Raw genomic sequence first — 19,377 nt, forward strand, 5'->3', positions numbered from 1 at the left:
CAAGAGACAGGGACTAACACTGTCTCTGGGTTGTATACTAATTGCTGCCATATAAAGAGGTATTCACTTTGAAGGGTCTTACACATGCTTTCAGTGGGGATGACTTTGAGTGCAGGACGAGTAAGTCAGCGTAACGCTTAAAGCTATGAGAGAAAAGCTTAAATTTGAGGATTAACTACATATTGGATGGCTTTGGATTGTATATAATGTGCCTAGTGAATGTAATCCCACACCCAAACCTAGACAGTGATGGACTGAAGAGCTATGTGTCTCTCCCCATTGTCACGATCTCTTTGAACAGTGATTCCACTGACAACTTTCTTCACAGGCAAACTGAGATGCTGAGCTCGCCTGGCACCTGGATATATATGTTCAGAAACAGGTATACGTTCTGCTTGGCTTCAACTGGAACTTGAAGGAAATATGCTCTGTGGAACGGGGAGTGGTAAATAAAGGAGTGGTTCACCAGGTAAATGGGTGAACAGTGGGATAAGTAGGAACCCTCAGGTCATTGCTTCAGTGGTTAGTGTTGGTAGGGAATGGTTAGGGGTAGGTTTGGAAGAGTCAGTAAGCACCAAGTTTGATTTATAAGCCTAAAGATATAGATATCCCATGGGGGTGCCCATTAGCATCGTCTTGGGAGATTAACAAAGATATCTAATTGGGCCCAACTTCCACAGATATAAAGTCTGTAGGGTAGGCAATCCAGGCACCTGCACTTTCAAGTGCCCTATGTCTCAGTCTGGGTTAAGAACTGGTGTCGTCGTTAGCAAAGAGAAGCCAATGAACACAAGGGATAAGGGCTTATATGTGTAGTGGTTTAGGGTGAGCCTGCAGATGTAGTATCTCCAAGTCCTGTGACCTATAAAGAACTGGATAGGGGCCTGTAGATCTTAGTGGGGAAAGGTATTCAAACATTACACTCATGTCCTTTATTACTTGCAAGGAGATGGTTAGAGATGGCTCTGTATTTGAGCTTCTGAATTGATTTTGAGAACCTTAAAAACATGCATGTACGCATTCCGATGCTTTCTACTATGCGTGTTTGCTTATGGATGGGCCAGAGTCCTGCAGTCATGCGAAGAACAGTGCGATACTTGGCTCTAACCTGCTCAACCGGCTTGCTTCTTCTCCTCTGATGTGTTTTTAGTCTCACACCTACACATTCATTCTCATTCTCCTTTAGGAATTTGGCATTGTGCCATGTGTCCAGGAAAGGTTCAGTAAATGTTAATTAACTTTGATTTCCAAGGAGGGAAATTCTACAGAGAATGGTGATCAGTTCTTTCTCTTTTCTGCTGGAAGTAGAACAAGAAAAATTGCAGCAGAAATTATCTATTGAGTCTGCAGTGTGTGTGTGCGTGTGCGTGTGCGTGTGTGTGTGCGTGTGTGTGCGTGTGTTAGGGTGTAAGGGTAACTTGTTTTCATTAATTAGAAGAGACAGTTGGGCCATAATTGGGGAGATTAATGAAGGATCTCCTGGATCTTTCATGTGCCTCTTCAACTGTCAGGTGCTGGAACAGGGGACTAGATTGAAGACCACCCGAATAGTTTCTCTGCGTGTAGTGTGTAGTGTGTGGTGTGTAGCATGTAGTGTGTAGTATGTTATACTTCTCACCTCCCCTTTGTGTCCTCACTTTCATAGTTTAAACCTCCACTTCCTTAAATTACATTCTTCCTTCTTTCCAATGCAATCTGGCTTTGTCTCCAGAATTCCAAATTATTTTCCTTCTTAAAATGTTGTTTCTTATTTTAGAACATGACATTGCAATCTATTGACACCCAAGCTAAATCTTAAAAGTCATCCTTTTATCCTTAGTCACCCTCCATCTACTCCTCTCCCTTCGTCACCATCTTTAGTGTCTCCCACCCCCAAGCTGCTGCATCTAAAAGGTGTTCTCCATTCCCACTGCCATTGCCTGTCTGAAGTCTTCCTCCTTGCATTGCCCTGCATCTGGCCTTGTCTACCTCCACTCACCCCCTCCTCCCTCTGTGCAGCATTCCCTTTTCTCAACCACATTAGGAAGAACTTTCTTGGTGTATCTGCATGCCTTCTAATCCCATCAACACCTTTTTGCCCTTCCCTTGTTGGTCTTGTCACCATCACAACCCCATATTAGAGAGTCAGCCCAGCCATATTCCCTTGTGGAGAAACCCCTTGTTAATGGTCAGAACATCTCCAAACCTCATGAAGCAAAAGACTTGAGGCCTGGGACATCTGGAGGAGATGCAGGTTCTGTGGACAGAAAATCCCTGGTGCTTCTACTGGAGTAGGGGGTAAAGAGAGACAGTCTGAGATTTTTTCTCCACAGGGTAGATGACAATTTGCATTCATGGCAAGTGACTATCCAATTGTTAATATATTTGAATTCCTCTCCCAAGTACATTTTTACTGTCGCCACAAAGAGCATTTATTTTCCTTTAGGATCCTAGAAGAGTCCTGCCCCCTTCCTCTGAACCTCAATGTACTAAGAACTGGAGTCTGATTTGCACCTATGCCTCCAGGATAGCCCTTCCCATATGCAAGGCTTTGCCTAATGGTGTGAGTAACATGTTCCCCAGGGTCCCATGCTATCGGGTGGGTGAAGTTGGGTGTCAGGTGAATATCTCGACACCCTGATTTAGGACTCACCAGTGTTCTCCCAGTCCCAGAGGCTACTTCTGCTCCCATAGCAGTCAGATCTTCTCAGTCATCCTCAGTTTTATCTCAAATTCGGAAAAGGCTAGAGTCTCAGGACCCTCTGTGTACACCAGAAGTGATACCCACCTGTGCTTGAGGCTGTAATGAGCCCACTCTAAGAGTCCTATGTGTTCTAACACTTGCTTTGACAAGGCAGGTATAAAAGGCATCCTAAAAGAGGGTGAAGCCTGTAATATGGGAGAGTAAAAATGGTAGGGTGAATGGGAAGGAGCTTCTTCATCTCTGCTTATAGGAAAGAATTAACAAAACTGCCTTGAGATATTCTTAAAAGGACAGTAGTGAAACTCGCCCCCAACTCTATGACCGTACATGTGAACACAATGTCTGAGATGCTATTAACTTATGTCAACCCATGGGTGTATGAAGAGTTTTAGATTTTTCCCAGCCATCTCTTCTTTGTTTTGTTTGTTTCTAGCATTATCTCAGATAGGCTTTTCTGGATTGATAACAGAACCGTGTATATAAATAGGCTAGAGGTTATTCATTTTAGGCCGATAGTAGAGATGCAGATTTAGGGATTATGCAGTGATTAGTAGTTCTCTACTCTATGATCATACCATTTCTATAGTTCAAAGACCTTATTTTCTTTAGCCTTCTCCAGAAAGACTAGGAGTTACTCAGCTCTTTCCTAAATTGTTCTCTTAAACATAATCCATATACCATTCATGAAGCATAAAAAGTTTTTCTACTAGCTTGGAGTTTCCTTCTAAAGTTCTCTATGCCTTTTATGTCAGGGAGTCCATAAAATCAACACCCTTTGATTTTAATCTGGGGGTTCTATAGGGTTCTACAGTCCTAGAGGGCAGAGCAGAGGTCGTGGCTTGGGTCTTTGTTCTCCATTTATCTCTTTGTAAGCATTTGTACATGGAAAATGAACAGGAAAATCGAGGTATGCAGTGCCTATCTGCTGTCAACAGAACTGGACAATGATTTCATACAATTGGAATTTGTTACTATTAGCCTTCAATGCATTCCTTCACTTTGGTGGAACTGAAAAAAATCTGGTAAAGGATGAATGTGTATGTTTGTACCCAGATTCTTCCTTTAAAATAGATTAGGGCTTTATACTGTGAGTGCCTTGAACTTCTGCCAGAGAAGTTGGTGGCCTTTAGAACTGGTCATGAAGAATGGGTATTTTCAAATATCCATGACCGATGAGTGCAGAGAAAACTGCCTTCACATGTCCTGTGCATTTGATCAATCACCTGAACTTATGTGATTAGCTGGATGAGATAATGTTTTCCCTAAGACCCAGTTGCCTTTACCCTGAGTCACTGTGAAGTGGCAATATCCACAGGAACCTTTTGGGAGAACTGGCTGAGGTCCAATCTTATAATTGAGGTCCAATTATAAAAATCTATAAGGACAGGGATCTAGGTGAATATATCTTGAAATACATGTATGTGATATTGTACAGAAGTGGGTTTCTTCACTGCTGTGGCTGAGGTGAAATCTCAAGCTGACCCCGTTCAGTCTCCAAGTCCCTCTTCTCTCCTTTAAGGTGAGACATAAAGGTACATTCTCTTTCATAAAGTATGTCCACTTTCATCCTACTTCCTGTGGGTATCAAGGCCTCAGTTCCTTTTTGAGACTTACAAGTACCCTAGAAATTTGAAGGGAGGCTGTTCCACATCGGGAGGCGGATTTGGCTGAATTGAGCATTCTGGAGGCCTGCGCATGTTTCACTGTTGTCTAAGTACAGGCAGTTGTTGACAAATGTCCTTGAGGGACAAGTAACCTCTAGGGGCAAGGGACATTAGTGATGCTAACTCAAATAGACAAATTCACAGGAGGCAGGATTAGTTCCCTTAAGGTTCCCTGGCTCTGGCCACTGGAGGTATTCACTCAGACACTGGGTACTCTCCCTGAGTTGATTTTTACTATTCCAGGTAGTCTTAGGTACGGGGAACCCCCCCTAGCTGCTCCACCCCAAATTTTGTAGAATGAATGTCTGGTAAAAATAACAGTGTTATTTCTTCTACTTCTTCATCTGTTCTCTCGCTAATTTATCATTTATGGATAAACTCTTTGGTTGCTCCATGGGTATATTAACACTTTGAAATTTAACCTAATCATCTCTTCTATGTTATTTTATCATCATCTCAGAGAGTCATGGATTGATAAAAGAATGGTATTGGGTACTAGAAAGTTATTGTTCTTGGGGCACCTGGGTGGCTCAGTGGGTTAAGCCTCTGCCTTCGGCTCAGGTCACGATCTCAGGGTTCTGGGATCGAGCCCCACATTAGGCTCTCTGCTCAGCAGGGAGCCTGCTTCCACCTCTCTCTCTGCCTGCCTGTCTGCCTACTTGCAATCTCTATCTGTCAAATAAATAAATAAAAATCTAAAAAAAATAAATAAATAAAAGAAAGTTATTGGTCTTAAGCCTCGTGCCCCATGAGTGGTAGGGATACAGATTCAGAGACTATGCAATAATAAGTAATTCTTAACTGTGTGCTCATACATTCTGCCAACTTTGCCTTTTGGTATGGAAAACCTTTTTTCCTTTCAAAATATTGGTTCTTGAAAATTAAAAGCAGTGAGTTTTACTTTTTTTTTTTTTTTTTGCAAGTTGAAAGCTGAAATGGACTCTTTCTTGCTGCTTTCTTACTATAGAATTCCTGGTTCTCTCTGAAGCAGTAGGAACCTCTAATTGAGCCATTTCCACACATGAGAATTTGCTCAAATTACCACTTGTCTCCCAGATCCTTCTAGCTCCTTATTGTCTATAAAATTAAGTCTTAACTCCAGAAAAGATTCAAGAACATTAGTGGTCTGACATCATACTTCTTTCCAGTCTCATCTCCTGCCTCCTTCCCGGGCTCCCTTTGCTGTAGTTATGTTATTCCGAAAAGATGTCTTACCCATTAATAACATCATACTTTTGTTCATGCTTTTCCTCCAAAATATTACATTTGGTTAGCTTTTACTTAATCTTTATGTCCAAATCCAATATTATTTCTTCTATGAAATACTTATATGTTCTCTATGTGAACTTAACCTCACCTCCTTTATCCTCTGAAAGCATACTAACCATCACAAAAGCATAGCATTTATCACATTATGTAATAAGGAGTTACATCCTTCTCTGACTCACTATACTGTCGACTCCTTGAGGCAGAGGTTATGTCCAATTAATCTTTGCAACTGTGGTATTTATTACAGAGCCTAGTAAGGAGTTGATTCTCAATAAAAGTTTGTTGAATTTGCTACTAGAGAATTCTTTGCCATAAAACCATATTTGGATTATGCTAATTTGGAATTTATGAGTTAGAATGTTGTTGCCATTTATAAGTAAACAACTAATAAACTAATTAAAAATTAATCCCTCCGTTCATTACAGTAGGTCCCCAATGAATTTTGTTTGTCAGTATTTTGTTAGCTTGAGTTACTCTATGCATTTGAAATTTGTAAGCTTAATTTCTTTAAGAAAAGACCATCATTTACAAATTGGTTACTCTTTCCATTAGTATACGTTTAAGAGATTTTAAGATACTTCTATATGAAGATACTGATTCTAGACTTATTATCCCCCATGGAGTCTAGGAAAACCCAATAGCTCTTATTCCAGCCACTGAACTGAGTTTCATTGGCTAAGTTTTTCAAGTAAGAGGGGACATTTGTATCATTCCATTCTACAGAAATGTGATGTAAAAATTTCCTCACGCAAGTGAATCACTGATGTGTCTATTCAGGTGTCCAGCCAATCATAAAGGACTTCAAGCCAAAACCAGCTGAGAAGACTTTGAAGTTGTCAGTTTCTGAGATTTGGATCTTCAGTGGGAAATCTTCCATTCCAAACACAAGTCAGTATTTGGTCCAATCAAAGTGTCTTTTTGGTCATTACTCTTGTTAAATATTACCCCTCAGGTGGCTTTTATTTTCATCTAGTAGTTCCTGTGAGACACATATGTGAAAGAATGAGAGGCTTTTAATCATGACTCAAGGTGACTGTCCTACTTCCTGAAGTAACACTACAGTGAAGAAAGTCAAAGACAGGAGGGTAGCCATATATGTTGATGTCATTTGTGATCATTCTGCTAAGGGGAGAACACTCCTCCTCTAATCCTATATGCTCTGTGCCAGCTAAGATGTGACCTGCATGGTCAGTGAATGCCAAATGTTGGGAGTAAATGTAATGGAATTATTCAAGCAGTATTCCTTTTATACTTTAAAAGTTCTAGAGACTAAAAAGTGATGGCACTTCAATATCATGTCTCCCCCTATTTGAGAATCATCCTGATTATTGAAATTGCAAAAGAGAAGCGTTCAGTTCTCTAAATATTTATGGGCCATGGTCTGTACTCTTCTGGTTACAATTTGTTATTCCCAGAAAGAGTATGAAAGAATCTTGAGATCATTTCTGAGTTCTGACTACTGGGATGATTGGTGTGATCTTCATGATTCCAGATTTTGGCAGGCTTGGACTCCAACCTAAGAGTTAAATCTTTCCTTATTTAATGTCATAGCTTCCAAACCCTTGGGTGGCTACTGACTTTAGGTAATCAGGGAAATGCTGACCTGTATCTTGACTTCTTGACTTTCCTACCTTGACTCACCTTGGCTCAATTCAACACCCCCTGACTCACCTTAGCCCACCTAGACTCACACTGGCCCATCTTGTCACACTCTGACTCACTTTGATGTTTTAACAAAGCCTGAGAAATTAATCCCAAGGATTAATGGATATAAGATTTGGATTCCCTTCTGGATTTCCCCTGAATCTGACCCATTCTTCTGATCTTCTTCTATCCTCTGTCATTTATGCTCAGTGTGATGCTTTGTTAGTTGTTGGCCTCTCAAACAAATGGAAGTAATAGTACATAAGCCATAACTGTGATGAGCAGAGACCTTCTTAAGGGTGAGAAGTTCAACGCAAGAATTCACGTGTAGCTATAGGAGCAAATTATGGAACAGCAATGTCTTGAGTAGACATGATACTCCCAGTAAAAGTGTTGATAATTTTGTGCGTGAAACTGTTTAGGAAATCTGGCATTTTCTTTCAAACTACCTATTTCACCCCATACTACTTTTTTTAAAAAAAATCTTATTTAGTTATTTGAGAGAGAGAGAGGAGACAGAGCACAAGCAAGATGGAGGGGCAGATGGAGAGGGAGAAATAGACTCCCTGCTGAACAATGAGCCCCAAATGGGGCTCAAACCCAGGACCCCAAGACCATGACCTGAGCCAAAGGCAGATGCTCAACTGACTGAGCCAGCCAGGTGCCCTACCTCATCCTACTTTTAATTGAATCATAGCAACACAAGAAGTAAATTCTTTAGATAAATTGCTTGCCCTTCTATCAAAAACAATGTTGATGTTAAATATTTTTGATGGAAAACTTTCTTTCATATATTATGCAAAATCCTGTCTTATTAAAGAGGATATGTTGGGTGGAATTTAAATTTTTAAATGAAGATTCAAGTTCATCATTTCAAATGCCTGACAATGTAATTATTCCTAAGTTTAATATTGCTTTTATGTCCCCTGAAACCATCACAGACTCAGTTTTCTGTTTCTATATAACAACTGTCTCCACACTGAGTGACTTACAACAATAACCATTTCATTATCTCTTATGATTCTGTGAGTTGACTGGGCTCAGCTGTGTGGTCCTTCTGCTCCAGGTGATGTGAGCAGCAGCTGCATGCTGGGAACTTGATTTGGCTGGACATCCAAGATGGCTTCCTTACATGACTGGCAGTTGGTGCTGGCTTTGCTAGAAACTCAGCTGGGGCTGTTATCAGAGGGACTCTCCAGGAGATTTGGGCTTCTCACAACATGGCATCTGAGTTCCAAGAGTGAGCATTCCAAGAGGTAAAAATGAATGCTATAAATCTCTTAGGGCCCTGTTCCAATACACAGTGTCACTTCTGTCAAATTCTATTGGTTAAAGCAATCCACGATGCTGACTCAAATTCAGTGTGGTAAGACTACAGTTCACTGGGGGCTATCTTTAAGCATTAGTTATTAAAAATATTAAGCAAGTTTCCATCTATTAATAAAGCCCCAATTTCTGGGAGAATTACTCCAGTAGTTCAGCATCTGGTCAGTCTTCCTCTTGGTTCAGTTCTAATCCCTGCTCTCTTGACTTGCCCTCTGTGACCAAATCCTACTTAGATATCAGATTCAGTCATTGGTTTCTGCCCTCTTCTTGAGTGCTTCCAGCTGACTATAAATCATGTGATGCCAAGTTTCTTTCATATAACTGCTTAACCTATCCTTAGATACCTTCCTCTTTCCCAGTCTTTTTCACTGATGACTCCCTAATTCCTGGGCTTCCACCCATTCACCGAAAAGTCTGATTTCTCCCACTGGGACCTATTTGATTTGAACCCAAATATCAGTCTGACCTGGCTCCCTGCCACCTGAGTTCCAATAATGTGGTAGCTTTTCTCTGAGGCTGAAGTTGCCTAGAGCTTGTATCTACCTGTGAGTTGGTCACTAGATCTGATTTGTTCCTAATGCTGTTTAATTCTGAAGACAACAAAACTAATTCTCTTTGAATTGTTGACTAGGCCATATTTGTTATTTATTTAGCTGTGTAGACTGGTCTCCTCCCCAGGGCCCCGTTGGCCACACTGAGATAGTTACTTAAGTTCATACTCTTACCTCTGTGGCAATATTCCCTTAGCACCTTATTTATGTTGACTCTGGCATGTCAGCTTGTAAAACCAAAGAACGTTTGCAATAAAATAATCTTGCAAAGGTCAGCCATACCTTTAACACTGGCCCTTTTTCACATTTTTTTTTTGAACATCCACCATTTCAAAGAATGTTAGTATTCTATAACACAGACTCCTGGGTCATGCCTATTCATCTCATTTCATTCTCTTCCAAAAGAAACAGAACATGGGTTGGCATAAGGTGGATGTAGAATGTTTATGTAATGACATAGTTATTTTAAGATTCCTGACTAGGAAGCAGCTTGTTGCTGCTAAAAAGCTTAAAAGAACACCCCACACTGCCAGGACAGTCTATTAACAAAATGTCATTTTAGCATACACGATGCCTGTGTGTGTATCTTTAATTACCGAAGTCACAATTTATTAATAGATTTCTTTAACCTCATGTTCTGGACATGTCCCAGTTTGAATGAGTGCATTCTTCCTACCTATATTTTTGAGTCACAGGCTAGTGAGAGCAGAATAATAGGCTAACCCTGACTCCCCATGGTCCACTCAGATAACCAATACATGTTTAATGGAGTTTGAACCGAGCAACCACTAATGAACATGTATTTTCTACAACAGTAATTTCATATAATAGATAATGCATATTTATTGATCTGATTTGAATTCTAACCCAACTCAATAGTAATTCATCGTGTGTAATTTATGGCATTGTACACTAATAATATTATAATTTAATATTAATTAATAATATAATAATTTCAAGTGTTTAGTATGTGTCAGGCACTATCCCAGGTCTTTTACATATACTACCTCATTTGAGCCTCACGATGAACCTATGAGGCTGGTTAGGTACTATGATTATGCTTCCTTTATGGACAAGAAAACTGAGTCGAGGTGGGAATTATGTAACTGTATCATGTGGCACTGACATGCCGTTGTTTTACCAGTTATGATTCAAAACCAACAAAAAGCTCAATATAAATCCCATAGATATCACAAGGAACTTCATTCTTTCTTTCTAGTAGAGAGGGGGGTTTGAAGAAGAAGGAAAGAAGTGGGTGACTATGAGTCAAGTTTATGAGCTATTCTTATGAACTCTCTCTGTATGCAATAAGGCTCATAAATGATATGCGTGTGAGTATGTGTATATACACACCAATACACTTGTACTTAGGTATATGTATTATGAATGGGACAAAAGTTCTTGTTCCCAATAGGAAAATCTTTAAAGATTATAAAAACCTTCCCTAAATAAAGAAGCTTGTTCCTAATGAATCAAATGGAGAATTATAAGGTCTTGTGTTCAAATCAGATGAAACTTGTTTCAAAGTCTTGAGAAACTATCAGATCTTGATTTTACACCTCCAATAAGCTGGCCAGGTTTTATCAGTGGTCTCTTTAACATTTTTGTGAATTTTTAACTTGAAGAAAATTGAGAAGATCAACATACCATTGTTGTCCACAAAAGACGTGTTTATCCTGTTTCTCTCAAGCAGATTTCTCTGAAGCAGGCTGGTGGCTTCAGAGTGCTCCAAATATTTTTTCCATTATGGAAAAAGCTAAAAAAGCTTTGTCTATTGGTTGCCGTCTGTTTCTGTATATGGTGGACCCGCCAATGTTACTTATATGTGTAGACATGTTTTTTTAAATTCTGTGCTGACTCTGTAATGTAAGCATCCATTGCCTACCCTTGCTCCTCATTGCAGGTCCTGGAGCTGCCCTCTCCCCAGCTTTAGCTACTTCTTTATTGTCACTGTATGCATAGTGGCCCTGATATCACATCCAAACAAACCCGGAATCTGGATCCCCTTCCTGTGTCACATGTAACTGAATTATTTTGTCTTAAAAATTATTTACATGAAGAGATTCCCATAAATGCTGTTCCACAGTGGGGGTAGAAGACAATTATGAGCGTCAACTGTATCTTCTAAGTGCCTCTGTTCAAGATTCTGGGTAGATGTTCAACCGATTTCACTCAGTTGCTTTTGAGTAGAAGGAACAGAAGGCCAATGTATTTATGTTATTTGCTTTGGCAATATTACGAGTTAGTACTGTTGTTTAGTTTAAAAGTCCCTGAAAACATTGATGCCAAATTGTTAGGGCATGAAAGCTTTAGAGAATGATTACATTCAACTAGCAGTCCCCATGAATCCTGAAAGCAATAATATTGTACAGTAGATAAGAATCTAATTTTTACATTGGCTTCCAAAGCAAAACTTCCCTGAGTCCTTTCCATAGACTGCTTTTAATTCTTGACCCATCCTCCAGGGTCTCTTGGATTAAATAGAAAATAAACAACCCAGAGTAAAATCACATACGCTGGAATCCAAGTGCTTTCTGTGAACAAGGCTTGATTCTGTTGGATTGTTAATAAGACTACTATAGTTCTTTTATACTTTTTAAAATAAAAAAATATGTTTTATGGAAGCAAGAGTTCTGGAAGCAATGTCAGAAGTATTGAAATCTAGCCTAAAGAAAGCAGCTAGAGGTCAGCTCAAGTTTGGCTTGTCTTTCCTAGGACAGACACATTCTTCTAGGCTGGGGACAGACCAAAGAGGAATACACAATTCCACATTTGTTTCTGGGTCACAGATGGACAACATGGAAGCCAAGCACCTTTATTAGCAGCCATTGTGAAGCAGCTGGAAGTAGAGCAGTGAAAGACTGTCATTATGTTTCATTACCTGTCCTAGGACAAGGTGGATGGTCCTGCCATAAGTGCATGTCTTGGGTAGGGATGTCAGAGATCAATGAGCATTACAAAAGTTTGTGGTCAGCCCTTGTGACAGGAAAGCCTTAACCCTTCCTCTAGCTTTGCTGAGGATATTAATCAAGACCTCAATGGGGAAAGCTGCCATTGTTTACCAAAACACCATCAGTACTGTTCTTATTTCTTTTATTGGGTCTTGTTTTGTAATTCACATTTTATTGTTTTAGCTGAGACAGGGCCAGTGCTGTCAAAATGTGAGTTTTTCGTTAGTGGTCTGATTGTCATCCCCTTCCTGCGCTGATAAAGAAGCTAAGCCAGAGGTTAATATCTGGCTGTGCTGTAGATGCTCAACTTCCACTTGTCTATCCCTGGACATTCATGGTACAGGAGTAGAGTTACCACTGGCTCTCTTGCTGTTGTCCCCCTGAGTTGGTTCTTTTCTTTTCATCTCTGACAGCACTAAGGAGGGAAAGAGGTCACTGGGCACATTGCCAGAATATGTGTGGGGCTTTCCCAATAAAATATAATAAAGTTTACAAAGTTTGCCTTTGATTTTCCCCATCCTCCTTTTGTAGAACCTTTAGCTGGGCCCACAAGATTTTACTGATAGCAAAGAAAATCCTAAAGAAAACTCAATCCCTTGTGTGAGTGATAGTCTATTTTCAGGAGTATCTACATTTTCAAGGAGGAGATCTGGAAAAGATAAGGATTATTGCAAATGATCATTCAGTAATAATCAAATTTAAGGCATTATTAGAAAGGGAGATACATTTATTCAGGAGTGAACTTCATCCTGATTAGATAGCTCCCTACTGTTTGTTTGTTTGTTTGTTTGTTTGTTAAATCACTATGGAGCATGGGACTGTAAAGTATCACTTATCAATTTTATGTTTTCAAGTGTGCATCTTCATCTACCCTCCACAGCTATATTTCTGCTCTGCAAAAAAAACAAAACAAAACCCTAACAAAATCCCCCGTGAGGCACAAAACATAACGCAACTGGAAGCCAATGATGGGACAGAGAAACCAGGAAGACAAGAAGTAAAACTATTAAAGGAAGATATTAAGTAGTTAAAGGCATGAGGATGACTTATGTTTATTTAGGAATGATCTAGATGCTTTTCACCTGGACCAGAAAGAATTCAATTAATGGTGAAGGACTTGTCCAAATTATGAGAAAAAAATTATAATGTAGGCCTAAGTCTACATCCCTGATGAGGAAAGATTTAACAGAATTTATCCCTAAGGGCCTACCTGTCAGCTATTTGTTCTACTTATTCCATTTAAAGATTTTCAAAGGATGAGAAAAAAGACATGATCTATTTCAAAAAGTGCAATTTACACTCTCAAGGTGTCCCATATTAGCTGGCACTTTGGTAAAAAATAAGCCAACCAGTAGGAGAGGAGATGACGGTGAGAAAAAAAAAAAAAAGGAGCATGGGCATAAATATTAAATGGGTCAAGTTAAAATTAAATTAATTCACTGGCATTATGCTCTATGTTAAACTAGAAACCTGTGAAAGTTAGATGCAGAGAAGCAATCTTCAATGTCTTTCATTCAGAGTTTTCACAATATTTTATCTGGTTAAGAATGTTAAGCTTAATATGTGGAATTTTTTTGAAGGGAAGAAAGACTTGAGCCTGAAATAAATGCTTCTTTTTTATTCTTTTTTTTTTTAATTTTTTTTCTGATTAAAAAATAATACATGCTATTTATAGAAAGACAGAAGAATTAAAATGACAATAATCTCACTATGAAGAAATAAGCACTGCTAATATTTTTGGGGAAATATTAAAGGAAAAATTCCCTTCTAACATTTTCTTGCATACATGTGCACATGAACACGTTTTACAAAATTAAATATTTTGTTTCTGGTTTTGAAGCCCTTTTTGCATTTACATAATTAAAATAGCCTTACATCATTATATATACTCTTCAAACAAGAGCCCACTTAACATTCTTCTATTACACATTGAAGTCAGTTCTAACATTAATACCATAAATAAGGCTATGATGGACATTCTGGTACAATAGCTGTTGCACTAAAGAGCTTCAGAATGAGCCTCCTCCAAATGTGCCACCTTGGCAGGTGTACTGTGGACTGAAGGCAGTCAAGACCCAAAAGACTCAGGAAGAGCTTTTTACCTCCCTCTTAACTGCCTCTGAGAACTTAGGGCCTGACCAGGGGAAGATCTGTCACCATAGATCAGTACAAAAAGTGTGGGTTAGGTGTGGACGGGGGAATGGTACTCAGCAGGGCCTTTTTGTTTAGATTCCTCTGTGTGTCTTATTGTCTCTGCATAGCATGGCAAACATGAGTTTACCAAACATTTGCTCTTCCCATCTTCCTGTGAATTGTCTTCCTAGCCCTAGACTCCTACCCTCTTCTTAGCTTAAGATGGCATATAAAGCTCAATTTTCTGTCTCTTGGTCTCTCATGTCTTTATGGGGCTCCCCTTCTAAGTAAAATTTGTTTTTCTCCTCTTAATCTCTTGTGCCAATTTAATTGATAGACCAGCCAAAAGAACCTAGAATGGTAGGAGAAAAATTTTTCCTCTCCTGCATAGGTTTACTTTTATTTTATCGGGTTTTTTCCTTTTAATTATATTCTATGCAACATCTATCTTACACCCTTTCCTAATGTAGGGTGCATGTGCATGTTTTTCTTATAAAGTTGTAATTGTTCTTCATACAGCAACAATATGACTACTTTGTAATACTTGTTCCAAACGTTCCCCCCAATTCTTCATGCATCTTTTACATTTTGATGCTTTTATTGACATACAGAAATTTTGCCAAATGTCTTGATTTTCTTTTGGTCTTTCTTCCATGGCTTCTAGGTTTTAAAAAATTTTCATCACTCCAAGAGCAATAAAATAATCATCTACATTTTTTCTTCACTTTGAAAATTTTGCATGAAATTGTTTCTTATTGTTTTTTAAAAGACAAAAGACAAGTATAAGGTAACAGTAGAAGTGTCTTTGTTCCCCAGCCCCTTCTTTCTGCCAATCCCAATCCACAGATCCTCCTTCAGTTTTTGATGCTTTCACTTTTTACATTTCACTTTTTAACGTCAGCTGGAATTTATTTTGTTGTGTGGTCTGAGGTGAAAATCTAACTCGAGAATTTTTTTTTTCTTCCAGATAGTGAGCCAATTTTCCCAACACCATTGCTGAATAATTCATTCCTTCTTCATTGGTTTGTGAAGGCCCATATTTTTTGAGTTACAAAGACAGGAAACTCACAATGACATTATGCAACAAAAATAACCTGCTTTCAGTGCTTGAATACATGACTGGCTAAGCACGTGGTTACTTACACACCTACGCTCTATGTGGAGGCCGAGCATGTCGCTGGAGGACAAGTGATTCGATTGTCCATTTTTAACAGAATGTTCTAATTTGCTGAACCACACAAGTCTTTAATTTTTCAGTTCAGTTCAGTTCAATTCAACTGACTTAATTTTAACCAGTGTTTATTAAATGCTTATTATATGCATTCACTGTAGTATGTGAATTAAGGTTGATCTAGTTTTGGATTTCAATCTAGCCTACGAGCAACTTGTTTAGTAACACGGGCAAACGTCAAATAAAATTCCCCAAACAATTCTAGAAGGAAAGAAGGAGGCTTCGCTGAAATAATTTTAAATGACAATCATCAGAGTTTGAACTGATATGCTTTTAGGGCTGCAGGGTGTCTTCGTGTTCTCATCTCAAAAGCCGACGATAACAAATTGTCCAAGTCGTTCGGATTATGCCATGGGAGCAGACTGAAAGCTCATAAGCACACGATTGAGCAAAATAAATAAATAAAACAACATATGTAAGTCAAGGAGACACATTCCTTTCCCAGGATAAAAACATAGGAAGACAAAGATGCCTGCCATTCTCGGATAACTACCCATAGTTCATCAACTACAGAGGAGCAGGCAGAAACAACATTCTTATCACAGATGCCATATGAATATCTAAAATAATCATGTCCACAAATATTCCATTTTACTTGTATTTCTATTGCTTATCTTTTCTTTTCATCATGTTAGTATTCATTCTTTCAGAGAATGATATAAAAACAACCTGATGAGATTATATATTTTGGGGGTTCTTATTAGAGAAAACAAAATTATTCATATGATCCCATTAGAGTATGACAGAAAACTGCTGACAGAATGGAAATGTACCAAAGATGTGTTTCTTGTGTTTGTAGTTACACTGCCATTTTTCTTTATTACTCCTGACATGTTGCCTATCACACCAGGCACAGTACAGGAAATGAGGGAATGTTGTTTGAAAACTTCACTCCTCCAGGGAGTTCAGAAGTACCTGCTAATTGCCCAGCACCCCTTTGCATTTCTGTCTACCTCTTGGACTCTCCACAGGGCAATGCTTCCCACAGTCCACATGACGGTCTTTTTTTTTTTTTTTAGTTTACTCAACATCATCATTCTCTTTAAGCTTGGTTCTAGGACTATTTGTTTGTTTGTTTGTTTTACACAATGTGTTTTTACTTGCTAATATTCAGCCTGTCTGCAATTTTACATTTATCTGTGTGACTATTTAATTGATTTTATAAGTTCAGTTTGGAGAAATTAGTGTATTTTCACACCAAGGTATTCCCAGTACTTAAAACAGCGCCTATAAAGGAAACTCAATGAGTATTTATCGACTGAATGTTGAATGAACCAATTATAGGAAAGACATTTTGCTGGATAGGAAGAGAGACACAAAGATGTGTGACATATTGTTTCTATTCTCAAAGTACTTACAGTAGAGCTGGGAGCCATGACAGACACAAAATTAAATAGGAAAACAAGCCAATAATACAAGAGATGTCTTTCAAAAGCATACAAAGTATCCAATTAAAGGTACCACAGTCTGTCCTTGTGTCAGAGACAGTGTTTACCAAATGAAACACTCCTACTCATTTCTCAGCCTCCCTTGCAGTTACCGGCCAAGCCACGAGTGCTAGCTCCATTCTCTAAAGTGTGAGTGGAGTTTTGTGTATATCATCCAGGTGGAGGCTGTTAATTACCAGTGTGCCTCCTCCAACATGCTCTTCCTCTGCTGGGGCAAATTTAGAGAGGACATGTTCCTAACCACCTAGCTAGGAGATGAAAGCAGCTTGGATCTCTGAGTCACCACTTGGAGGAGTGGTGCCCTGGAAAGCCACTCAGCCCACTACAGACTATGATGTGAGCTAGAGATCCACCTTTTTATGAAGTCATTGATTTGTCTGTGTGACAGCTGGAGTGAAATATTGTAATAAAATACTACCACCGTTGTAGGACTTTGGAATCACAGATTGATTGTTCTTTGCTCAGGTTTTTGAAACGCAGAAACATGGGGAACTTCAGAACCACAAATTAATTGGGGTGGGAGAAGGGGACAGTGGGAGCAGCCCCCCAAAGGAAATGATCCTCAGAGTAGACATATTGTATTTGTGATGCAAGATGCTGGATTCAGAAGTAGAAGCCTCTCAGTGTCATGGGAGAATGAAAATACCCTGGCAATCAGCGCCTTTCTTTCAGCAGGCAATCAACCTTTTTTTTTTTTGTTCCCCCAAGACAGAAGCTGCAAGGTGTATATTCTTGTTCTACATGGACAAGAGTGGACATACAGAACCTCTTAAGAAATTCAGAGCAAGTTTTCTCAGCTTTCACAGTGATTTCAATCACATGAGCAGAGAAAAACACACCAACTCATAACAGTGACACAAAAGCCTTTGAAGTTGACTAAAAATATTGTGATTGCTTTTGTTTAGGAATGGAAAATTAAAGAATTGGGTATTAGGCTCTTATCTCAGAGGAAACAAAAAAAATGGAAAAACAGAATATTAAGAGGGAGGAGTGGAATTAGGCAACCTTTCATAATACTGGTAGAAACTGTTAAATCTTTGTAAAATCTTTCTACAGAAACCACCTCATTTGAATTGTGTGGGGACTTTTAGTCTAATGGGTGTCCTATCTGGATGGTGGCACACTGCCCCCCGCCAACCCCGCTCAACAGAAACCTTAGTTTTCCTTTTTATAATTTTGCTTCTTGTTAATTTCAAGGTTTAGTGGAGAAGAGAAAATGTCTACGTTTCCTTTGTGGGAGGATTTCTCAGATACAATGCTAACATTCCGGATCATGCCCCACTTTGCCTGTGTGTGTGTGTGTGTGTGTGTGTGTGTGTATTTGTGACAGCTACAAAATACAACTAGAATTTAAGAATTTCTTCCAAAACTGCTACACTGTCACCATTCAATCCCATCCAGGCTGCCCCATGAACTTCAAGTGATAGTCTGATTAGGTCTTAGATCATGGATAGCTAGTGTGATACTTGGCAAAGCATTTCAGCATCAGAATAGTTTTGGGTCAAATGAGGCCTGAGGAGCTCAAGCTTAATTTGATCCATTGCAACAGAGAAACAACAAAAGACTTTTAGGTATTTGGTGGCATAGGTCCCACCAAAAACTAATATTCAGCACTCCGGGTCAACTCAATATTTAATTATATCAGTTAAGCAGGGAACTAATCTAATACAGGCTTTGTGTAAATACTCTTTCTATATTTAACTCTGCATGCCATGAACTTGCTAGATCGGAAATTTTGAGTTTAATGAGGTTTAAAAGTTTCTTAAAAGAAACACCACCTATTCCTTGACCCTCTTTTTAAGACATAGAAGCACGCTCAGCTCTGGAATTCTCTGTGGAGGCTGAGCTGGCCACGTCTGGACAGTGGCTCAGGAGAGGCCCTGTGGAGAGGAGAAAGGCAGCTCTCCAGTGAGTGCTCCCAGAAGGCATGAGGCCTCAGTCAGCCTGTGTACCGATGGCTCTGTTGTCCTACAATCTCTCTGAGTGTGTACACCTCTCTCGCCCTGAGGAGCCTTTCATGGCTCCTTTCCCGCATTTGAGTCTGCTCACAATGCTCATTGTAACCATTTCCCTTGCCGGGGGAGGAACACAGCTTCCCAGGGATGCTCCAGTTTCCTGTCCCTGTAGGTGTATCTCTACTTACTTCCCACCTCAAATCTCTGAGACACTGGATGGGCACTTCAAAGTTTTATTATTCCAAGACAGGCCAAACCTCATTCGTCTGATGGAATATTGCTGCAAAACCTTGTTTTCAACGGGTGTGTTCTGTCAGATTGATTGGAAGTTTCTGGCTGGAATGTTTAATTATCACCTAATTAAGACAGACTTGCGTTAGTCTCTTTTTTGTATGCTGTGAGGTTTGCCAGCAGCAGGGTAAGTCTTGCTTGACTGACAGCTGTCAGTGGCCCATATGGAAGTGACAAATGATATGACAGGAGGAAGATAGAAGTTTTCACCTCGACACTGACCTATGCCAG

Source organism: Mustela erminea, chromosome 13, assembly GCF_009829155.1.
Source record: "Mustela erminea isolate mMusErm1 chromosome 13, mMusErm1.Pri, whole genome shotgun sequence".
Taxonomy (NCBI): domain Eukaryota; kingdom Metazoa; phylum Chordata; class Mammalia; order Carnivora; family Mustelidae; genus Mustela; species Mustela erminea.